The sequence below is a fragment of the Triturus cristatus genome, chromosome 4_1 (genome assembly GCF_964204655.1).
Source record: "Triturus cristatus chromosome 4_1, aTriCri1.1, whole genome shotgun sequence".
Taxonomy (NCBI): domain Eukaryota; kingdom Metazoa; phylum Chordata; class Amphibia; order Caudata; family Salamandridae; genus Triturus; species Triturus cristatus.
The window spans coordinates 1,193,352,879-1,193,372,334 of record NC_140585.1 but is presented as its reverse complement, the minus strand read 5'-3'; positions in this window follow the sequence as shown (position 1 = coordinate 1,193,372,334).

Below are 19,456 nucleotides of genomic sequence, written 5' to 3'. Positions count from 1 at the left end.
AGGGTGTGTACAATATTCCCACTACTACGGATAAAGTAATCTCACAGTTACACGCACATGCATACATCATACGCTAGGGCCCATTTCACTAACATACGCTCTAATACTCTACCAGCAATAAACCTGTGGAAGGAAAACACTCCTAAACACCCTGCATCTATACCGAGGTCGATAAGACCTGGTTTTTGTGACTGTCCCTAAGCATAATCTATACAATATATACAACAATAATCAATAACGCAAACCCAATAATTGACAAGAAAAAATATCCAACACCATGTTTAAAATTATATTGCTTTATCTAAAATTAGTCAAAGAAAATCAATCAGAGTAAATCATTTCTCATAGTTACCTATTCTAGCTAAATGTCAGAATGGGTCAGGACAAGTCTCTCGGTAAATGTCTCTCAAGACGAAGTCCCTTCAGCATCAATCCTCAGCAACGCAGATTCGGTACGCGGCAAAGGCAAAATGGCAAGTGGCAAAGACCCTCTCTAGGCTAACATCTCTTATAGTTTCTAAACAATAGAAAGATACATTAGGAACATAGAAAAAACTATAATGTCCGCCGGACTTGCTGAGCAGAGCGAGAAGGAAAGGATGTAACATTGCTACATTTAAGAATCTCCGCTCAGGAAAAGTACATATAACGAAAACTACGGAACAGGAACCAAGAAAATAAAACATGTATCACAATTATCCTGCTTCTCCTCGGCCATCAAGCCACAGTTCAGAGCTTCCCTCTAAGGCTCCTTTGTTTCCCAAGGCTGCCAAGGACACTTTCACTTCTCTTGGAGACTTCCCAAAAACTGCTGCCGTCCTCATGGAAAGTTTTTCGACAAGGACCATGGTCAGTTAGCTTCAGGACCATTTCCAGCAGGGGTCTCCCTCGTCACAGTTTTCATATTATAATCACAGCCAGGCTCACTATTCAGCCATCTTTCTCAGGCCAACATAGGCCTTAATAGACCATCTTAATTAAAAGAGACAAAAACAACGTTACTACAGCATAGTGATTAAACAGTGTTAACCCCACTAATACCCTTATGTGTATGCATTTATCTAGCACTTGCAACATGGAAAAGCATTAATTCAGAAAGCGTTTTGTGCTCAAAAATAAACAGCACATAGCAACGTTTAAACATAAAAACACATTTAACACGCGCGTTATTATCAGTCAGCACATTTAAGCACACTCACGTGTAACCCTCTCTTGTTAGGACAAACGGATTGATTAATATAAACGCACTTGCACAAGACAAATAATTAATTATTAATTATTAATAAATTAATACAACGAATAGACATGCCAGTGCTTCAAAAGCCCCAGAATTTTCAAACTGAAAACTCTGCTCCAGCAATCCCCCCTTTGGTGATTTTATCACCAAATAAACCCCCCCCCAAAAAAAAAAAAGTGAAAATTTAGTCCCATTTTAGGAGAAATCGGAAATGTCTTTTCCCCTTTACACAACATTAAACACCAGTCACTCTTTCATCATCCCTTTTTGTCTCTAAGTAAACACTCTCCCTCAATTCTTCTAGTTCAATTTCTTGAGGTTCTCTCTTCAACCTCTTGTTTTTCTTTTCCTTATTCAATTTCTTCCTCCCTCCCCTGTTTTTACAACACACACACACCAATCTTATTATTAATAAAGCCACAATTATACAAGACAAGGGAAACAATATTCTACCTATAATAGTACTACCTATCTTTGCAATAAAATCCTTAACAGCTATCATTTTATTAGCTATTTTAGTCCACAAATTCTCAGCTTCAAGTGGTACTAATTCTTCATGTAAATCAGTAATATTTTTGATATAGACCTTCAGGTCTTTGCTTTCGTCTGGAATGTAAGTGCAACAATGTTGAACTTTCAGCATTCCACAGACTCCACCCTCCTTGGCCAATATAATATCAAGGGCAAGTCGATTTTGCATAGACATGGCACGTACGGCACTTAATTCCGTATTCACCAAAAGAAACCCTCCAGCGGTATTTGTCGATAAGCGATCAACCACTGTGGACAGTTTCCGAATTCCATAAGCATTCAAAGAAATTCCCACTGCTGGAATCAAAACCCCAAAAATATCACCCACTATTTCAGACCAAGTTTCTCTCTTAAAACGCATTAGTAAGTTAATATGCTCTACATCTGTTATTTTATCTATATGAAAAATCTTTGGAAAAACTAGGCCCACATAACATGTACCATACCAATGGTCAGGCAACTTGTAATAAGCCTTATTCCCACAAACATAATATACTCCTGGAAAAATTGTATCTTCTCCACCTCTGAAACCCCAACCTGTTGCAATGAAGTATGTATCATGGCACTCACTAGTCCCGACAAAATATGTATCATATTGGGATTTCCTTCTTGTAATACAAAGTTTACCCTTCTGTGGTGCATCTAGAGCTAAAGTTGGACTAGCCCCATTCTTCAACTCTTTTCCCATCTCAATGTCCCAAATTGTCTCACTCACTTCATATTTTCCTGCTTTTTCATGCATGTTCAATCTCCTTTCTTCTACCATATCCAGGAAAGCTTTCTCCTCACCTTTCAAACTGCAAGTTAAATTATTCTTAAAAATGTAATCTAATGTTAATCCTTTTTCTTCAATAAAAATCTCACCAAAAGTGTTAGCTTCTTTAGCTGGATTCAGCTCTTTGTTCATTGGCAAGTGCCCAAAAATACTATCTCTGTTAGACATCTTATAATCTACTCTCCCTAACAAATAAAAAACACTACTTAAAATACTACAGGAAATACCATATGTAGCTGGTAAATGATGATAAGTAACACCCTCTGAAACGGATGCAGGTAATTGCATACAGACGTAGCAATCCCTTACTTCCATTGTCTTCACATATTCATATAACAGTTTCGAAAAAACATTACTAGAAAAGTTATTAATTGACCTATCTTTGTGTATGTAAGTATTACTAATTCTAATTGGAACTACTTTATGTGAATTCTTCTCTATATTTGTCACATTCTCTGTATGCATCTCAAACTCTACTTTAAAAGTAACTAATAAAACTAAAACACCCCATAGAAGCATTAATAATCCAGTACAGCAGCAGCACATCCTACACCACCTCTTAAAGAAGGCACATCTATTTCTATTATCCTCTATGTTAGCCATTTTAGTTTAGCCTCTACTACTCCACTACTGTTTGAACTTTTCAATTTCAATTCTTCAGCAATTCTTCAGCTTTCAGTTTATCCAAATGATCTCTCAGTTCACTTAATCCAAGTGAATCCTTCTTTATTCAGTTTGGATACTTGTCATTCTTCACTTCAATTTCTTCAACATCAAATTGTATTAGATCTCCAACATCAAAATCCTCAGTACTCGACTCTTCTCCTATGTCAGTCAAGAGTACTTTCAGAATTTCACCAGTATCTTCCTCAACCACTTCTCTCAAGATCTCTTCCGGATTATCTCGAGTCACTGCTTCTTCTTTTCCTCCTTCAGACAGTGCCACATAAGACCATTCCGGTGATCTGTACTTTTGGTTGGGTCTTCTTACTCTTTTTATTTCTACTGGTTCGTTTGACTCCTTTGATTCTTCTCCTTCAGCTTTTGAACTTTGACTCGAAACTTCATTCACTTGTTCAGCTTTCGATGTATTTGCTCTTATTATGTTGTATCTCAGCCTCTTAACTCTGTTGTTAGGCCAACGGTCTCCTCTTAACACCTTTTTCGGCTTTATTTCTTTATTACTTCTTTCTCCAATCCAAGTTCTCTTTCTCAGAACTCGACCCTCTGTTTGTTCATCCTCATCATCTGTTTCAAGTGCCTCTTGTTTCCGTTTTCCAGCAGCTCTCTTCCTTTCCACAGATTTTTTCACCACTGTTTGAGACTTCCCTACTCCTGTCCCTCCTCGGGTCTCCGACACGCAATCTTCTTGCTGTCTACTTGTCCCTTCACCTGGCTCATCAAGAATGTTCCCTACACCTCCTCGCGGGTCTTCCGCAATCTGTCCCTCTCTATCTTTTTCTGACCCTACTTCTTCAAGTATAATCTCAAGTGGTTCTTCAATCTCCTCCTCCTCTGATTCAGGAGTAGTCTCTGTGTGATTTCTCTTTTCTTTTCTTTTTCCTTCGCTGCTGTTTGAAACCTCAGGCTCTTTTACAGAATTTGATCTCCTTTCTGATACTCGCAGTGGTTCATTCGAAGCTCTTCCTACTTCTTTCCCCACTGATTCTGTATCTTCATCATCGCTGGAATCTGACTCTTCAAAATACTCTTTACCAGTCCCTTCTTTCGGGTTTGGAACTCTCAGAGTATGACTTGCATGTACCCAGTGCTTCACTCCAGCACACTTTACTGCAGTCGTCGTAGTCAGAATAACTTGTCTCGGCCTTCCCCACCTTGGAATCAAGCAATTTCTTCTTCTGTGAACTTTTATCCTCACCCAGTCTCCTGGACTCAGATCATGGGCTTGCTTCTTCTCAAGTGTGGTAGCTTCTTCTCCAACCTGGTGAAACACAGAATGAACTGCGTCAGCCAGGCCTTTACAGTAATCCAAAATCATGTCATCAGTTATTGTCACCAACTTATTGACAGGCACGAATGCATGGCGCATAGCACGTCCCATGATTATCTCGTGCGGACTCAAACCAGTAGTTCTATCTGGAGTAGATCTCATTGTCATCAGAACTAGAGGCAAAACATCTGGCCATTTCATGCCAGTGGCTAAGCACATTTTTCCAATCATATTCTTGATTGTGCCATTAATCTGTTCAACCACACCAGAAGCCTCTGGTCGGTATGCACAATGTAGCTTCTGCTGTATTTTCAATGCTTCACAAATCAAACCCATGAGCTCATTTTGAAAATGTCCACCTCTATCAGACTCAACTGTTACTGGAAACCCGTACCTAGGAATCAACTCCCTTAACAGTAACTTTGCCACTGTTAATCCATCATTTCTTCTAGTCGGGTAAGCTTCCACCCACCGTGAAAACAAACAGACTACCACTAGAACATACCTCAGTCTGTTTACTTGGGGCATTTCAATGAAATCAATCTGCATTCTTGTAAAAGGACCTCCTTCTCTGCCTATTGTTCCCAGACTCACCACTGTCTTTTTCCCAGTGTTAAATTGCTGACAAACTAAACACCTCTGACAGATGCTTTCTGCAATTGTCCTGAACTTTGCATTGTACCAGGTCTGCTTGAACGACCTAACCATCGCGTCCCTCCCCAAATGTCCCTGGCCATGATACATCCTTGCCATTGACGACAAGATGGAGTTGGGCATTACTGGTCTGCCATCTCTGTAGACCCAAACATGGTCTGTTTCTCTTGGAGCACATCCTGCCTTAATCCAATCTTTTTTCTCTTCCTCTCCTGCCTCATCTTGCAACTGTTTCACCTCATCCCAGGTCTCTAGGACATTAGTAAACATCACAGAGAGTAAAGACATTTCCCCTTCTCTGTCCCTGTTGATGGACTGATTTGTTTTGGCACAGTATTGCGCAACATCGTTTGCATAACGGTTTCCGACCGTTATAAAATCCTCCCCTAGTCCATGGGCAGCACATTTTACAACTGCTAACTCCTTAGGCAGCTGTATCGCCTCAAGCAATTTACCAATCATTTCAGCATTCTTTATTGGAGTTCCACTCGATGTCAAGAAACCTCTTTGTAGCCAAAGTTGGCCAAAATCATGCACCACTCCAAATCCATACTGACTATCAGTCAATACAGTCGTCCTCAAATCTTTCCCAATTTCGCAAGCTTTTGTCAATGCTATCAATTCAGCAACTTGCGCAGATTTCACCCCTTTCAATGGTGATGCTTCCATGACCTCTGAAACTTTGCATACCGCATATGCTGCACATAACACACCATCATCATTTCTCAGGCATGATCCATCCACAAACAACACATGATCACTCTCATTCAAGGGTAAATCTCTTATGTCTGGTCTTGGTTTTGTACAGTACTCAAGCACATCCAAACAGTCATGATCATCTTCCATTTTCACACCCACATTTTCAATGTCTGGCAAAAGCGTCGCTGGATTCACATTCACACATCTCTCAAGAGTCACATTTGATGCTCCCAGTATCACTTTTTCATATTTGGTCAATCGACTATGTGACATGTACTGAGTTCTGCTTCTTGCCAAAAGAATTGCCACATTGTGAGGTACGAATACCCTTACAGGATATCCCATTATGATTCCCTCACTCTGTTCCAGGCTCCTGCATGTTGCAGCCACAGATTTCAGACAACCTGGTAAACCCACAGCTACAGGGTCAAGTGTCGATGAGAGGTACGCAATAGGCCTTCTCAGTAATCCATGTTTCTGAATTAACACTGAAAGTGCACATCCATTTCTTTCACTGCAGTACAGCTCAAATTCTTTCTCATAGTCAGGCATACCCAAAGCTGGAGCCTCACACATTTTACTTTTGAGCTCTTCAAATGCTGCCATTTGTTCTGCATCTAGATCCAATGGATCCGTCATCTCACTTTTTGTCAGTTTAATCAATGGCTTTGCTATCAATGAAAAATTAATTATCCACTGACGACAATAACCCACCATACCCAGGAACATTCTCACTTCTCTCTGGGTCTTTGGAGCTTTCATTTCTCTGATTATTCTGATCCTGTCAGTAGTCACTTTTCTCAGACCTTTTTCAATATTGTGTCCAAGATAATGCACCTCTTTCTTGCAAAATTGTAATTTGGCTGGAGATACCTTTAACCCTCCATCTGCCAGATGATTCAGTAAAGCTATGGTATCTACTTCACAAGCTTCACGTGTTTTTGATGCCACCAGTAGGTCATCAATGTACTGCACTAACACTGAACTCTCGGGCATGATCAAACTTTCCAACGATTTCTTCAGTAACTGATTGAATATCGAAGGACTCTCCGTATACCCCTGTGGGATTCGACACCATGCTAAGATACGCTGGCCAAACCTAAATGCAAAAATCGGCTGGCTATCATGATGCAATGGAATTGAAAAGAACGCATGACACAAATCAATCACTGTATACCACTCAGCATCATGTGGAATTTGATACAGGATCACTGATGGATTTGGCACAATAGGACAACATGCCACCACAATTTGATTAACTTTTCTCAAATCCTGTACGATCCTAAATTTCCCATTGGGCTTCTTTAGTCCCATTATCGGTAAATTACACGGACTACTCAGTAGTTCTCTCAGGACTCCTTGCTGAATTATTTTCTCAATTATAGGAGTTATCCCTTCAATTATTTCTGGTGTCATTTTGTATTGAGGAATGTTAGGATATGTGATTCCCTCTTTTACTGCAATTTTCACTGGATCTACATTATTCATCAATCCCACATCCTCTCCAGTAAAATTCCAAACTGTCCTTTTCACTGTGTCTCTCAGCTCTTGAGGCAAATCCTCCGGATTAAACACAGCAAATGCACCAATTAACTCACTTTCTCTATTTTCTAGAGTCACTCGGTACAAAGCATCTTCATCTGGTGTCTCAAAGGCTATTCCATCTGGTGTACAAACAATTGTGCAGTTCATCTTGCACAACAAGTCCCTACCCAGTAGGTTCACTGGACTCGTGTCACAGACAATGAATCTGTGCATGTCTGAAAATTTCCCTATCTGTACTCTTACAGGTTCAGTAAGACGTGTTTTAATTTGTGTATTGGCTACACCAACTTCTTGGATTGCTTCATCCGAGAGAGGAAGATTTCTAACATCTGTTGACCTGACAGTTGATCTTGTCGCACCTGTGTCTACCAAAAAAGTAACACTCTCCTCATTTATTTTCCCATCCACAAATGGTCCTGCCTGGTCTATTTCTAGAGTTGCACCAAGTATGCACTCTTCTTCCTCTCCTCGGCACCGTCAATAATCACCCTCAGACTCACTCCCTTCACTCTTTAACAAGTACTGCTGTACTTTGTTAGAACGTCTTGGTTTGTTTACCTGCTCATCATTGTAGAATCCTGAATCCTGATTATACTTTTGTAACCCTCTATTCTGCGGCAAGGGCGGTTTTGGCTCTTGACTCTGCTGTCTCACAACTTTCTGTTGTTGCTGCTGTTGATTATTTCCTTTGTTCTGGTTCTGCACCTGTTGATTTAAAGGTTTACTCTCATTACTCACTAATGGTGGATTAGGACACTCCGATCTCCAATGCCCCAATTGGCCACAGTTGTGACAAGGGAACTTTTTCTTCGCTTCCTCCAGACTTCCTTTTCCTTTTCCTGCATATCTGGGTCTATTTCCTGCATTATTTCCTGGATTATTCGCCTGTTCCACTAACTGTGCTTCCTGTCTCTCCGCAACTTTCACTTGTGCCCACATTGCTTTCTCTTTCAGCTTTCTTTGTTTTGCTTCAATTTCATCACTGAAGTATTTTGCATGTCTCAGAATCTCATCTATTTTCTTACTCTGCCAATCCACTGTGTGCTCACGAATTCTCTCACCAATTTCAGGTCTAAGGCCATATACAAATCTGTATACAAAGTGACTCAAATCTTTGTCACCCAGGTGTTCATCTCCACTGAATTGTTTAAATGCCAGTATCAGCCTCTCATAAAAAGCATGAACTGATTATTTCGCTTCCTGCTGTGTTCGATCTATCTTTACCCAGTCTGTCTCTTTTGCAGGTACTTTACTCTTCAGGTATACCATCACCTGATCATACTTCCTCATTACTTCTGGATCTGGTGCCCCTGTTCTTGGGTCTCTTGGATATTCCTCAGTAGGCCAACTCACAACTATTTTACACTCAGTCCACAAGTCTGCTGGAACAATTATATCAAACAGACTATTCAGGTCAACCCACAGCACTTTTGACAATTTCACAAACCTATCTACCTGCCTATACCACTCGACGGGCTTTTCTCTCAATCGAGGGAAATCATTCGTAAATGATAAAATATCCTGTCTGGTCCATGGAACATGTACATATCCTCCTCCAGGTATTTCTCTCATAGGATAATTATCCACTGGTTTCTCCTTTTCTCTCACTGGAAATGCTGAATAAGTTGTTCTATCTTCAGTCTCATCTCTTTTCTTGTACCACCTATCCTTCCACTTTTCAACATCACCCCATCTTCGCAATAATGCTACCATTTCCTTAATCTGTCCTGTTCTACCAGTAGCATTCAAATTTTCAATGTCCTTCTCTGTAAAATCCATCCTGTAAGTTCTCTGTAAAGCTTTCACTTTATCAATGTCGACTCCCTGTTCATTTGCTATTGCTCTTAGCCTGTCATGTGTATTCCTTGCTCTCCAGGTAACACTTTTACACATAAACATTAGTTCACCATCATGATGACTCTTCAGAATCTCTGTTGGAACTGTCCCTGTGACAAGCTCTTCTAGTTCTACACGTAACTTAGCTACATCAATTACTTGTGAATCTTTATCCTTTTTCTGTAGAACCTTCATCCAATCATTCAAATCATCAACTGTTATTTCAGCAGTTTTTCTCACTGGAACCACTCTCTTTTGCGGTTCTAAAATTGGCATCCCTGAACAACTAGCTTCACTAGCATCCAATATTTCACTACATGTGTCATGTCTTGATTGTCTCAGGTCATTTCTTTCTGCTCTTTTGCCTGAATCTCCTGAAGGACCAACTGAATTTGTCAGATTATTCCCAACATATGGAATCACCAGTCCATTCTCACCTGTCCTCTGTTTATCAAACACAGGCATAACTGGACCTATTGTTACAGGCACCGTAACAGCTTCTAGATTCTTCGTTAACTCCCTAATCTTCTCAGTCAACTCTGTTGTAGTTCTGGCTAATTGTCTGGCATTCTCATCAAGGTAATGATCACTCCTCACTTCAGGTGTCTCATTTTCCGTCTCACTAACACAAACTGTATCTCTTATCGGAGAAACAACTGGTGTACTTTTGTCCGGTTCTGGTCTATATGGAGGTGGTCTTTTGTAAATCATGTCATTTAAGACCTCATCCTCATACTCATTAACTCCATATTTTCTTATTTCTGACTCAGGAACCCTTTCTGCTCCTCCTTCAACTGTTCTCATCGGATATAATCCCTCTGACATACTAACATCTCGCCACCTTTTCATTCGATCATGATGAGTCTCACGATCAGGTCTCCTCCCAAACATGTACCTATAGTACCCCCCAGATCTTTGTTTCTCTCTCTCATGTACTTCTTCTTCCCATTCCACTAAAGCCTCAAACTGTGTAGGTCTCGGTTTCGGGTCAAGACATAACATCTTTTCCCGTAAATTTCTCAACACGGCTAGATTAAATGAACCATGTTCTGGAAATGCTAGAACACCATCTTCTTTAGTATACCTAACCCAATTCGCCAACCATATACAGGTATGAAACCCATGTCTTGCAGCCATGAAGGATGCAGGTGTTTTCGGTGGAGGTAACAACTCGCCCTCTCTTGTTTTAACATCTTTATCCTTGGTAAACCACTTTTTAACTTTACCAAAAAATGTTTTCTTCTTCTTCTCTTCTTGGTAATACATTTTAGCGTTTACAAAGAACTCTCTACTCTTTCCGTATTATAAATATACAATACGAATTTTCAACCAATTGCAGCGCGACTCACACTAACGCACCAATCCTGGAACGTTTACGTCACTAGATAGCTCTTCCAATCCTTGCGCGGCTCACACTAACGCACCAATCCTAGCGCGAGCACTATTCTGATCTACCATCCAATCAGAGCGCGGTCTTTCTGACGTCAACAGTCGCTGCAGTCGCTTGTCTCCTGTCTTCTGTCACTCGTCTACCCCTCCTTTACAAAATCTTTTCAATAGACTTCGTGTCAAAATTTCTACAAAATCTATTAGTTACAACATAAAAACATCTCCATTGTCTGCTTCGCTAACCACAAAATAGTAAAAGAGAGTCTATTTCATAAGAAACCTTTCATTGACACAGTAGCACTTCTTCTACTCTGCCCTACTAACATACATTCATTAACTGTTTCCTCTAGGACTTGTCCAAAGAGTCTTACAATCAACTAAATGTACAAACATTCACGCACATTCATACAAAGGAAATATAGTACATACGCACAGAATCCTGCTTCCCGAGAACAGACAATCTGCTCCACTACAGAATTATAACATACATTAACTAAGCAAGCTTTCTTTGCCCAGTTCTTCAAATAAGCTCAGAGAATATCTATTACTCCTCCCGCGATAAGCTTTAACGGAAATCCTTACGGATCCCTGGGACTTAAGACCAGAGTTTCACAGATAACCTTCACTATCATACACACTCCTTATATACCAGAAATATCTAATAGTAACATACGACGATGTCACTAATTCCGAACCCAGACAATGTGACGCGCAACTTCAACTGTCACACGTTATTCCTTACAATTCCGTCTTTCCCGAGAGCAGCATTTACTTCCCTCTGCCCTACTACGGAACTGCTACAGCTTCCAATTTCCAGAAGCACTACATATAACTCAACATTACGACTCCAACATATAGTATTAGTACATATACCAACATGAACCAATAATCAATAATCAATAAAAAACAATCTTATCTAATCAAAACAATCATCAAAAACCATCAATCTCTGCTACCAGGAAATTGATAGAGATCAGGGTGTGTACAATATTCCCACTACTACGGATAAAGTAATCTCACAGTTACACGCACATGCATACATCATACGCTAGGGCCCATTTCACTAACATACGCTCTAATACTCTACCAGCAATAAACCTGTGGAAGGAAAACACTCCTAAACACCCTGCATCTATACCGAGGTCGATAAGACCTGGTTTTTGTGACTGTCCCTAAGCATAATCTATACAATATATACAACAATAATCAATAACGCAAACCCAATAATTGACAAGAAAAAATATCCAACACCATGTTTAAAATTATATTGCTTTATCTAAAATTAGTCAAAGAAAATCAATCAGAGTAAATCATTTCTCATAGTTACCTATTCTAGCTAAATGTCAGAATGGGTCAGGACAAGTCTCTCGGTAAATGTCTCTCAAGACGAAGTCCCTTCAGCATCAATCCTCAGCAACGCAGATTCGGTACGCGGCAAAGGCAAAATGGCAAGTGGCAAAGACCCTCTCTAGGCTAACATCTCTTATAGTTTCTAAACAATAGAAAGATACATTAGGAACATAGAAAAAACTATAATGTCCGCCGGACTTGCTGAGCAGAGCGAGAAGGAAAGGATGTAACATTGCTACATTTGAGAATCTCTGCTCAGGAAAAGTACATATAACGAAAACTACGGAACAGGAACCAAGAAAATAAAACATGTATCACAATTATCCTGCTTCTCCTCGGCCATCAAGCCACAGTTCAGAGCTTCCCTCTAAGGCTCCTTTGTTTCCCAAGGCTGCCAAGGACACTTTCACTTCTCTTGGAGACTTCCCAAAAACTGCTGCCGTCCTCATGGAAAGTTTTCGACAAGGACCATGGTCAGTTAGCTTCAGGACCATTTCCAGCAGGGGTCTCCCTCGTCACAGTTTTCATATTATAATCACAGCCAGGCTCACTATTCAGCCATCTTTCTCAGGCCAACATAGGCCTTAATAGACCATCTTAATTAAAAGAGACAAAAACAACGTTACTACAGCATAGTGATTAAACAGTGTTAACCCCACTAATGCCCTTATGTGTATGCATTTATCTAGCACTTGCAACATGGAAAAGCATTAATTCAGAAAGCGTTTTGTGCTCAAAAATAAACAGCACATAGCAACGTTTAAACATAAAAACACATTTAACACGCGCGTTAATATCAGTCAGCACATTTAAGCACACTCACGTGTAACCCTCTCTTGTTAGGACAAACGGATTGATTAATATAAACGCACTTGCACAAGACAAATAATTAATTATTAATTATTAATAAATTAATACAACGAATAGACATGCCAGAGCTTCAAAAGCCCCAGAATTTTCAAACTGAAAACTCTGCTCCAGCACTTGTTCTTACTTTGGGGGGGACACTCTGCCAGAAGGAACCGCCGTGGGACCCAGCTGCTGTTTCCTGGGGGTCCCTGCGTGCTGGCCTGCCTGGTTGCGCGCTGTTGTGGTCCCCCCCCCACACCAAGGACTCCTTCTTCTGGCCTTTCTAGGGCCACTGCTGGAGCTTGTGCTGTTTCTAGCGCCTTGTGAGCGCTTCCTTGCAAATTGACCCAGAGGAACAGGAGCACGAGGGCTCCGCAGCGCGAAGCGGCAGGTTTCCCTGAGGAAATCCCGACGTGGGGACTCCCCCGAGGGAGAAGAGCGAAGCGGGTGCCCACCCCGCATTTGTGCTAATTAGCGGGTGCCTACCCCGCGGTTTTGGGAGAAATGGAGAGCGGGTGCCCAACCCGCTCCCAGCCTACTCTCTGAAAAAGTGGGTGCCCACCCCGTGTTATTGCCGCTAATTTATGCTGTAAACTGAGCGGGAGCCCACCCCGCATCGGTACCTTAAAGGCGGGTGCCCACCCCGCATCGCGGTGTATTTTTTTTTGTGATACTGATTTAGCGGGTGCTCACCCCGCATGTTTATGCATCCTTAATATGGGTGCCCACCCCGCTTTGGTAATTAGTGAGAACGTGTGCCTACCCCGTATCGCCTCCGCACGGAAGGAAATCACCGCCGCGCTGCCTGCGGTGACCCGGAAGTAGTCCGGGAAGCCCTGATTGTGGGCGGGGCTTGGTAACGCGCCCCCGGATGTAGCCGGGCTTCTCGTGAGCTGGGGGAGACCCGGGACACTGCTAAAGACAGGGCGGGAGCCGACTCCGCACTAGCGACCGAAAAAGAATCCAGGCGGGGCTCCTGTGAGGAAGTTGGAGCCCTGCGTGGTGAAGTGCCTGCATCGGAGGAGAACGGGAGCACACCCCGCCTCCCGCAGCAGAAAGGAGAAAGTCCTGGGTCCCAGGAGGGGGCCTGGGTGAAGTAGGGTGAGGCGGAGAGACGCTGCAGTGGACCAGCGGGGCTCCCATAGTGAGGAGAGAGCCCCGCGCCCTGCCGATGCAATTGAGAGCCAAAGAGAGTGTCCACAGCAGAGGAGAAGAGCCTTCCCCGACAAGCCCGGTGAGTGGGGCTGGCTGGGGAGCGGGACCCTGTCGGGGCACATTGTCGGTGCCCGTGTCCTAGTGCGCAGCAGTGCCCAGGTTGGTTTTTCAGCTGCCACATCTGGCAGTGGGCAGCTGCAACGAGTGGGGCACATTTCAGGAAGAAGTCCCAGTGGGGCTTCAGTGGCACAGTCAGTGCCAGTGTCATTCTTTTTGGGGCATTTGTTTGCAAAGTCCCAGAGTGGGACTTCACAAGGGCACAGTGGTGCCAATCGGGCGCATTGTCGGTTGCCATTGGGCTACATGTATAGAGAGAGGCCCAGAACAGGGTCCCAGAGCCCTGCGCCGTGTTCCCAGTGCCCACCTTCTTTGTCTGCACAGCTGCACCGCAAATAGCGGGCAGCTGCTACGTTTAGGCAAGGGCATTGCACACTTTTTGGATGTTGCTGCATTTGCAGCTAGGCCCTGACGTTGCTGGACAACAGGCATTTGAGCCCTAGAGAAGGCCAGTTGGCCTGGGGACCATTTGGCGACATTAGGCAGAGCACCAGGCTCTACAAACCTGCATAATGTGAGTTATGCCTCTAATGTATTTATGCTTGGGGTGCTCTGTATAATATGGGTATGCTAATGAGATGTGGGCCTAATGTGGATATGCCTAATGTCATGGTAAGATATGTTAGGATGGTGTCTAATACTATTGTGATAATACGGAGGTCATTATTGCGCCAGTAGTTATTGGTTGTGCTCTACATTTATTAGTTGTGCTACCTTTACATCTTGGTGATTTGTGATTGTTCTGGCAGTGGCCCAATTGGCCCTGTCGTGTGTATATAATCCCCTGTAGATACTGCCCGGTGCCAGTTGGCACAGTGTATATTATGTGATTATGATCTAATGTGTTTATTATAATACAAAGGCTATTTTTATATATAACCTTGTGTGGAGTTTCTTTTGTGGTGGGCCTAGGGTGTTGTTGCTGTGTGCGCTCGCAAACGCTTTACACATTGCCTCCGGGATAAGCCTGACTACTACTGAGCAGGGGTTATCTTTGGCGTGTAACTTCCTTGCCCTGACTAGAGTGGTGGTTTCTGCCTGGCTTTGGCGCAAGCCTTAGCCAACCAGAAATCCCATTTCTAACAGGTATCAATCATTAAAAAGGGAATAACTTGTGGAGATGTATTAGTTCCACATCTCTGGATGCAGAATTACCACCACGGCGCATGCATTTGTGGTGTACTGCATTTATGATGCGCTAATACCACTTTGATGAAAAACTGTGGGGCGGGCTTGTTGGCGGTAAATTGGTTGGTGCACATATTTACCCTGAAAGGATCTTAATGTGGGAGTGAGTCAGTTACTTTCTGTAATCTAGGTTCATCTTGGACCATGTGTTTTCGGACTTGAGACACAGGAAGAAGTTGGAACCTCGATTTTTTCGTTGACTAGAGAGATGGAAAATAAATGTATTACAGGGGAAACAGTAGTTCTCTTTCTAATTGGCGACAATGCTGGTAAGTTTGTGACTTTGTAAAGTTTGAAATCTGATCTTGCGCAAGGAGTGGGCCCATTCACAATTGTATATTGCCATTTGGGCCTTCTCTTGTGGCCGTTCACATAGCCACATGATTCCTCCCTGGTTAGAAATTTAAAATGTAGAGCCTCCTTTAGAGGGCCCCTATAGCTTGGCCAAGTGATTTTCCCCTGGAGCCACCGGTGACTGTGACGATAATCTGTTCCCCATGATGGCTTTTAAGGGTGCACCACACAGACCTGAACAGAGAGGCGAGTAACCTGCAGTTTAAAGGTATGAATGTCGTGCAGTAGGATAAGATCTCACCAGCAGATATCTATGCAAACCAGGAAGTCATGCGTTTGATTCCAAGTAAGTTGGCTCAGGGGTTAAATTGCTGTAAGCTAAAATCAGTGTGTATTGGTTGGAATAACTCACTGGGTTGATATGACTGATGCTGGGGTCTGTTTTATCTAGTCCTGCTGTTCCTAATCACTGTAAATAATGGGTATTACCATTACCCAATATAAGGGTACACAAAATTCTTCTACCTCAGAAGGATGGACGAAAGATTTCTATCCATTCTTTATCTTATTCATCCATCTAACAAGCTCTCTGACTTCTCCCAAACCCCTTCACTTCGACGAACTCCCAAATGATCCTTTCCAAATAATCCTTTTCTAAACTCTTCCTTCCTCTATTCATCCAACTAATAGACTCCCATGTCCACCACTCCCAATAACAATGTATATTTCTCTCTACCACTACATCCCTTATCCACCATTAGGTTCCGGAGTAGAGTACTACTCATCGAAAAGTCCTTCAATGCTCCGTCAGGGTTAATAAGTGCTATATAAATACAATGACTATTTGATCTTGCCGCGGTTCAGAACTGTAGATTAGACCAGGTGCCAGCAGCAAGAGTTTACCTCGCAGAGCCATCTTGCAGGTTGTATAAGAAGTTACCATCAGGTTATACGTTTTAATTCAAGTAGGATACCTCAGTGCATTATGGTTCCTGCTCCAGAGATCAGTGCGTTACGTCAGCCATTGGTCTGAATGTAGCAACAAGATCATTGATTGTCGTTCCAAGGTCAACATGAGTATCACTAAGGTTGGTCTGAATACCTGGCATTGAGTTGTTACTTTAATTATTTGCAGTGTCTGCAATGTTTATGGCGAATATTAATACTATTTACAATACTATTAATAATACCTCAACAGTGTCTGTGCTAGAAAGAAATCGTTAGCAGAAGACGTCTTATCATCAAACGACGTTCGGTACTCTTGGACTTTTTTCCTTAAAATCATTGGTTTCAGGTGCGTTAGTTGAATTGATTAAATATACAATCAAGAATAAATGTCTAAAGTTTTTGAATTGGTTTAGGAGTCAGTAGGGTTTCCAGTTACAAACTGGGAGTGGTTTCCCAACAGAGAGTGTAGATCTAGCAGTATGCCCTACCTGATCGCAACAGGCCCAACGCGGTGAGATGGTCCAGGCCCAAGCTGGATACCCTGGGTGGGGAGCGGCAGGCCCGACAGGGTTAGCAGCAAAGGCCATGTGATCACCACAGGGACAATGTTGGAGCGGGAGGAGGTGCAGAACTCAATGAGAATGCTTCTGACTGAAGGTCGAGAGGAGCTGGGATTCAGGGAAGGGAAAACAATTAGGCCTTGAGTATCTAGATCAAGGGCAGAAAAGTGCAACTTCAAGCAACCAGTGCAGTTCTTATTATTAGGCTCGGACGCTTGTAGTAGGGAATATTCAATCCCAAATGTAGACAGGACAGAATATTGTTACAATATCGAGGGACAAATTATTGAAACGTAACAGCACAGTGGGAGGCAAAAAATTACTAGTCGTAGCTCTACATCTGTGAACCTGGAAGATATATATCAGCAAGGTACATATATATGGAATTAGGATAGTTATTGAATAGTAAAGTACCTTTCGACATGTTGTCAATTGATATTGTAGTAATAATAGTCTGTTCCGATGATATTTGGGATTAGATTTTTTTCAACCTACACCAGCTCAGATAACAAGCAATAAATCAATGTAAATTAAAAAATAACAATCTCACATTTCACACTAATCTCTGTAAATACAACCGGGAAACAGTTTTAGGTGGCAAATTGATCAACCTGCTCTGAGAGAGGTGTGCTTCAGGGTCTGGAGATCAGAAGAGGACCCCACTGGAGGCTCTGTGGGGAAACCTCCAAGGATTGGCAACAGCTCAAGACAGCTGGAAGGCTGCCTGCTCCAGGTCGATTGGCCTGACAGAGGGAAACGCAGATCACGGGACTGCCAAAAGACCAATGCAGGGGCAGGTGGAGGAGCCCAAGGAGTGAGGGCTTTTGTTGTATTTCCTGGGGTCCCTGTGCGCAGCCGTGGAATATTTGACTAGTGGGCAGTGCACATAGAGGTGGGCAAGCCAGAGAATTCATGGGAAGAGTCGAACCAGAGCTAATTCAAAAGTCAGGTTTAGTACTAAGAGCGAAAACAAACAAGCAGACCTTGCAAAAACATGTCATGTGAACACATTCTCCCTCCATATTTGCACTTGCCTTGTCTTCGCTTTCTATCTCTTCCTTTTCTTCTGTTTATCCTGCTCTTTTTTTCTCTCATTCTCCACTTTCGTGCTTTTCGGCTCTTTCTGTCCTCATTCCTCTCTTTCTTCGTTTTTCCTTCTCTACCCTTTTTATTTCTTTTTTGCACCGTCTCCCTTTCTTTCGCTCTTGCTCTTTAAGCGTCACAACCTCTCTTCTCCTCTGCCTGCCACTCCACCCTCTTTCTTCTCCTTTCTTTCTTTCTTGTTTTCGCTTTCTTTCTTCCGCCTACAAACCTGGTTACCAGCCCCTTTCTGCCTCCCCTCCTTTCACTCTTTATGACAACATTCACTAAGCCCCTAGGTGCAGCAGTGATGGGACAGGCCAGTGTCATGGAAGTTTTGCATTTTGATTGTAGAAATGCAATAGGCAGCTGTGCTGGCAAGCCCCTCTTCTGCTGCCCCTGGGAGACTTGGACAATGATGTGATAGTGCACATATGCACTATGGGCAGGTAGGAGATAATTCAGAAGTTAGATCTTTGGGGCTCTCTTTTGACTTGAGGCTCCCAGAGGACCTCGGACTGAGCCATACATTTGACTCGAGCCTTCAGTTGCTCACCCACCTCAAAGTGGGAGCAGTATTTTAGGGGCAACTCGATGCAGGGGTTAGTTTGGAGCCTTAACTGTTGGCCATCCATTGTCACCTTGCCTGCTCCAGGTTTCTGTAATAAAGGGGTATATTTTTCAATGTTCCGCGTCGTCCTTTCAACACTCAAGAGAGGTGCAAGGGCAACGCAACATTAAAGTAAGATTCATCAAGACATGCAAGGCCACCTTGCATGGCCCTGCATGGCTTTATATACCTGGAGTAATGCAGCGCAAATCGCTGCCTTGTTCTACTCTGCCCCAGGGAGGCTTTCCATGGGGGGAGAGTGGATGTTCCTACGCATCCACCCATGGATTTTGGTGAATTCCCAGATATATCAACAGTGGCAGGTAAACCTAGGAATGCGTCAAAATGCTACACCTCCCCAGGGAAGTGCAACAAGGAGAAATATCTTTCATTGCTCCTCGTTTCCTCTTTCTAAATGTGTTGCCTTCTGCAGCACAGTTAGAACAAGGAAAATGCCTCTGAGGATTGTTTTTGTGAAGCAATCCTTCAACAACGCAGGCCCGCTTGCATGAGGCACAAGGGTGCCTGCATTGGCACTACGCAGCTAAAACAGCGCCAGTGCAAAGAAAGGACAGGACTGCGCCATATGTTAAATACGGCGCATTCCTGCCTTTCCCTTGCATGCAGTGCAGCAAGGTGGCTTGCTGCGCTGTGTGAAAGTTTGATAAATATGCCCCAAAGTGTTTTT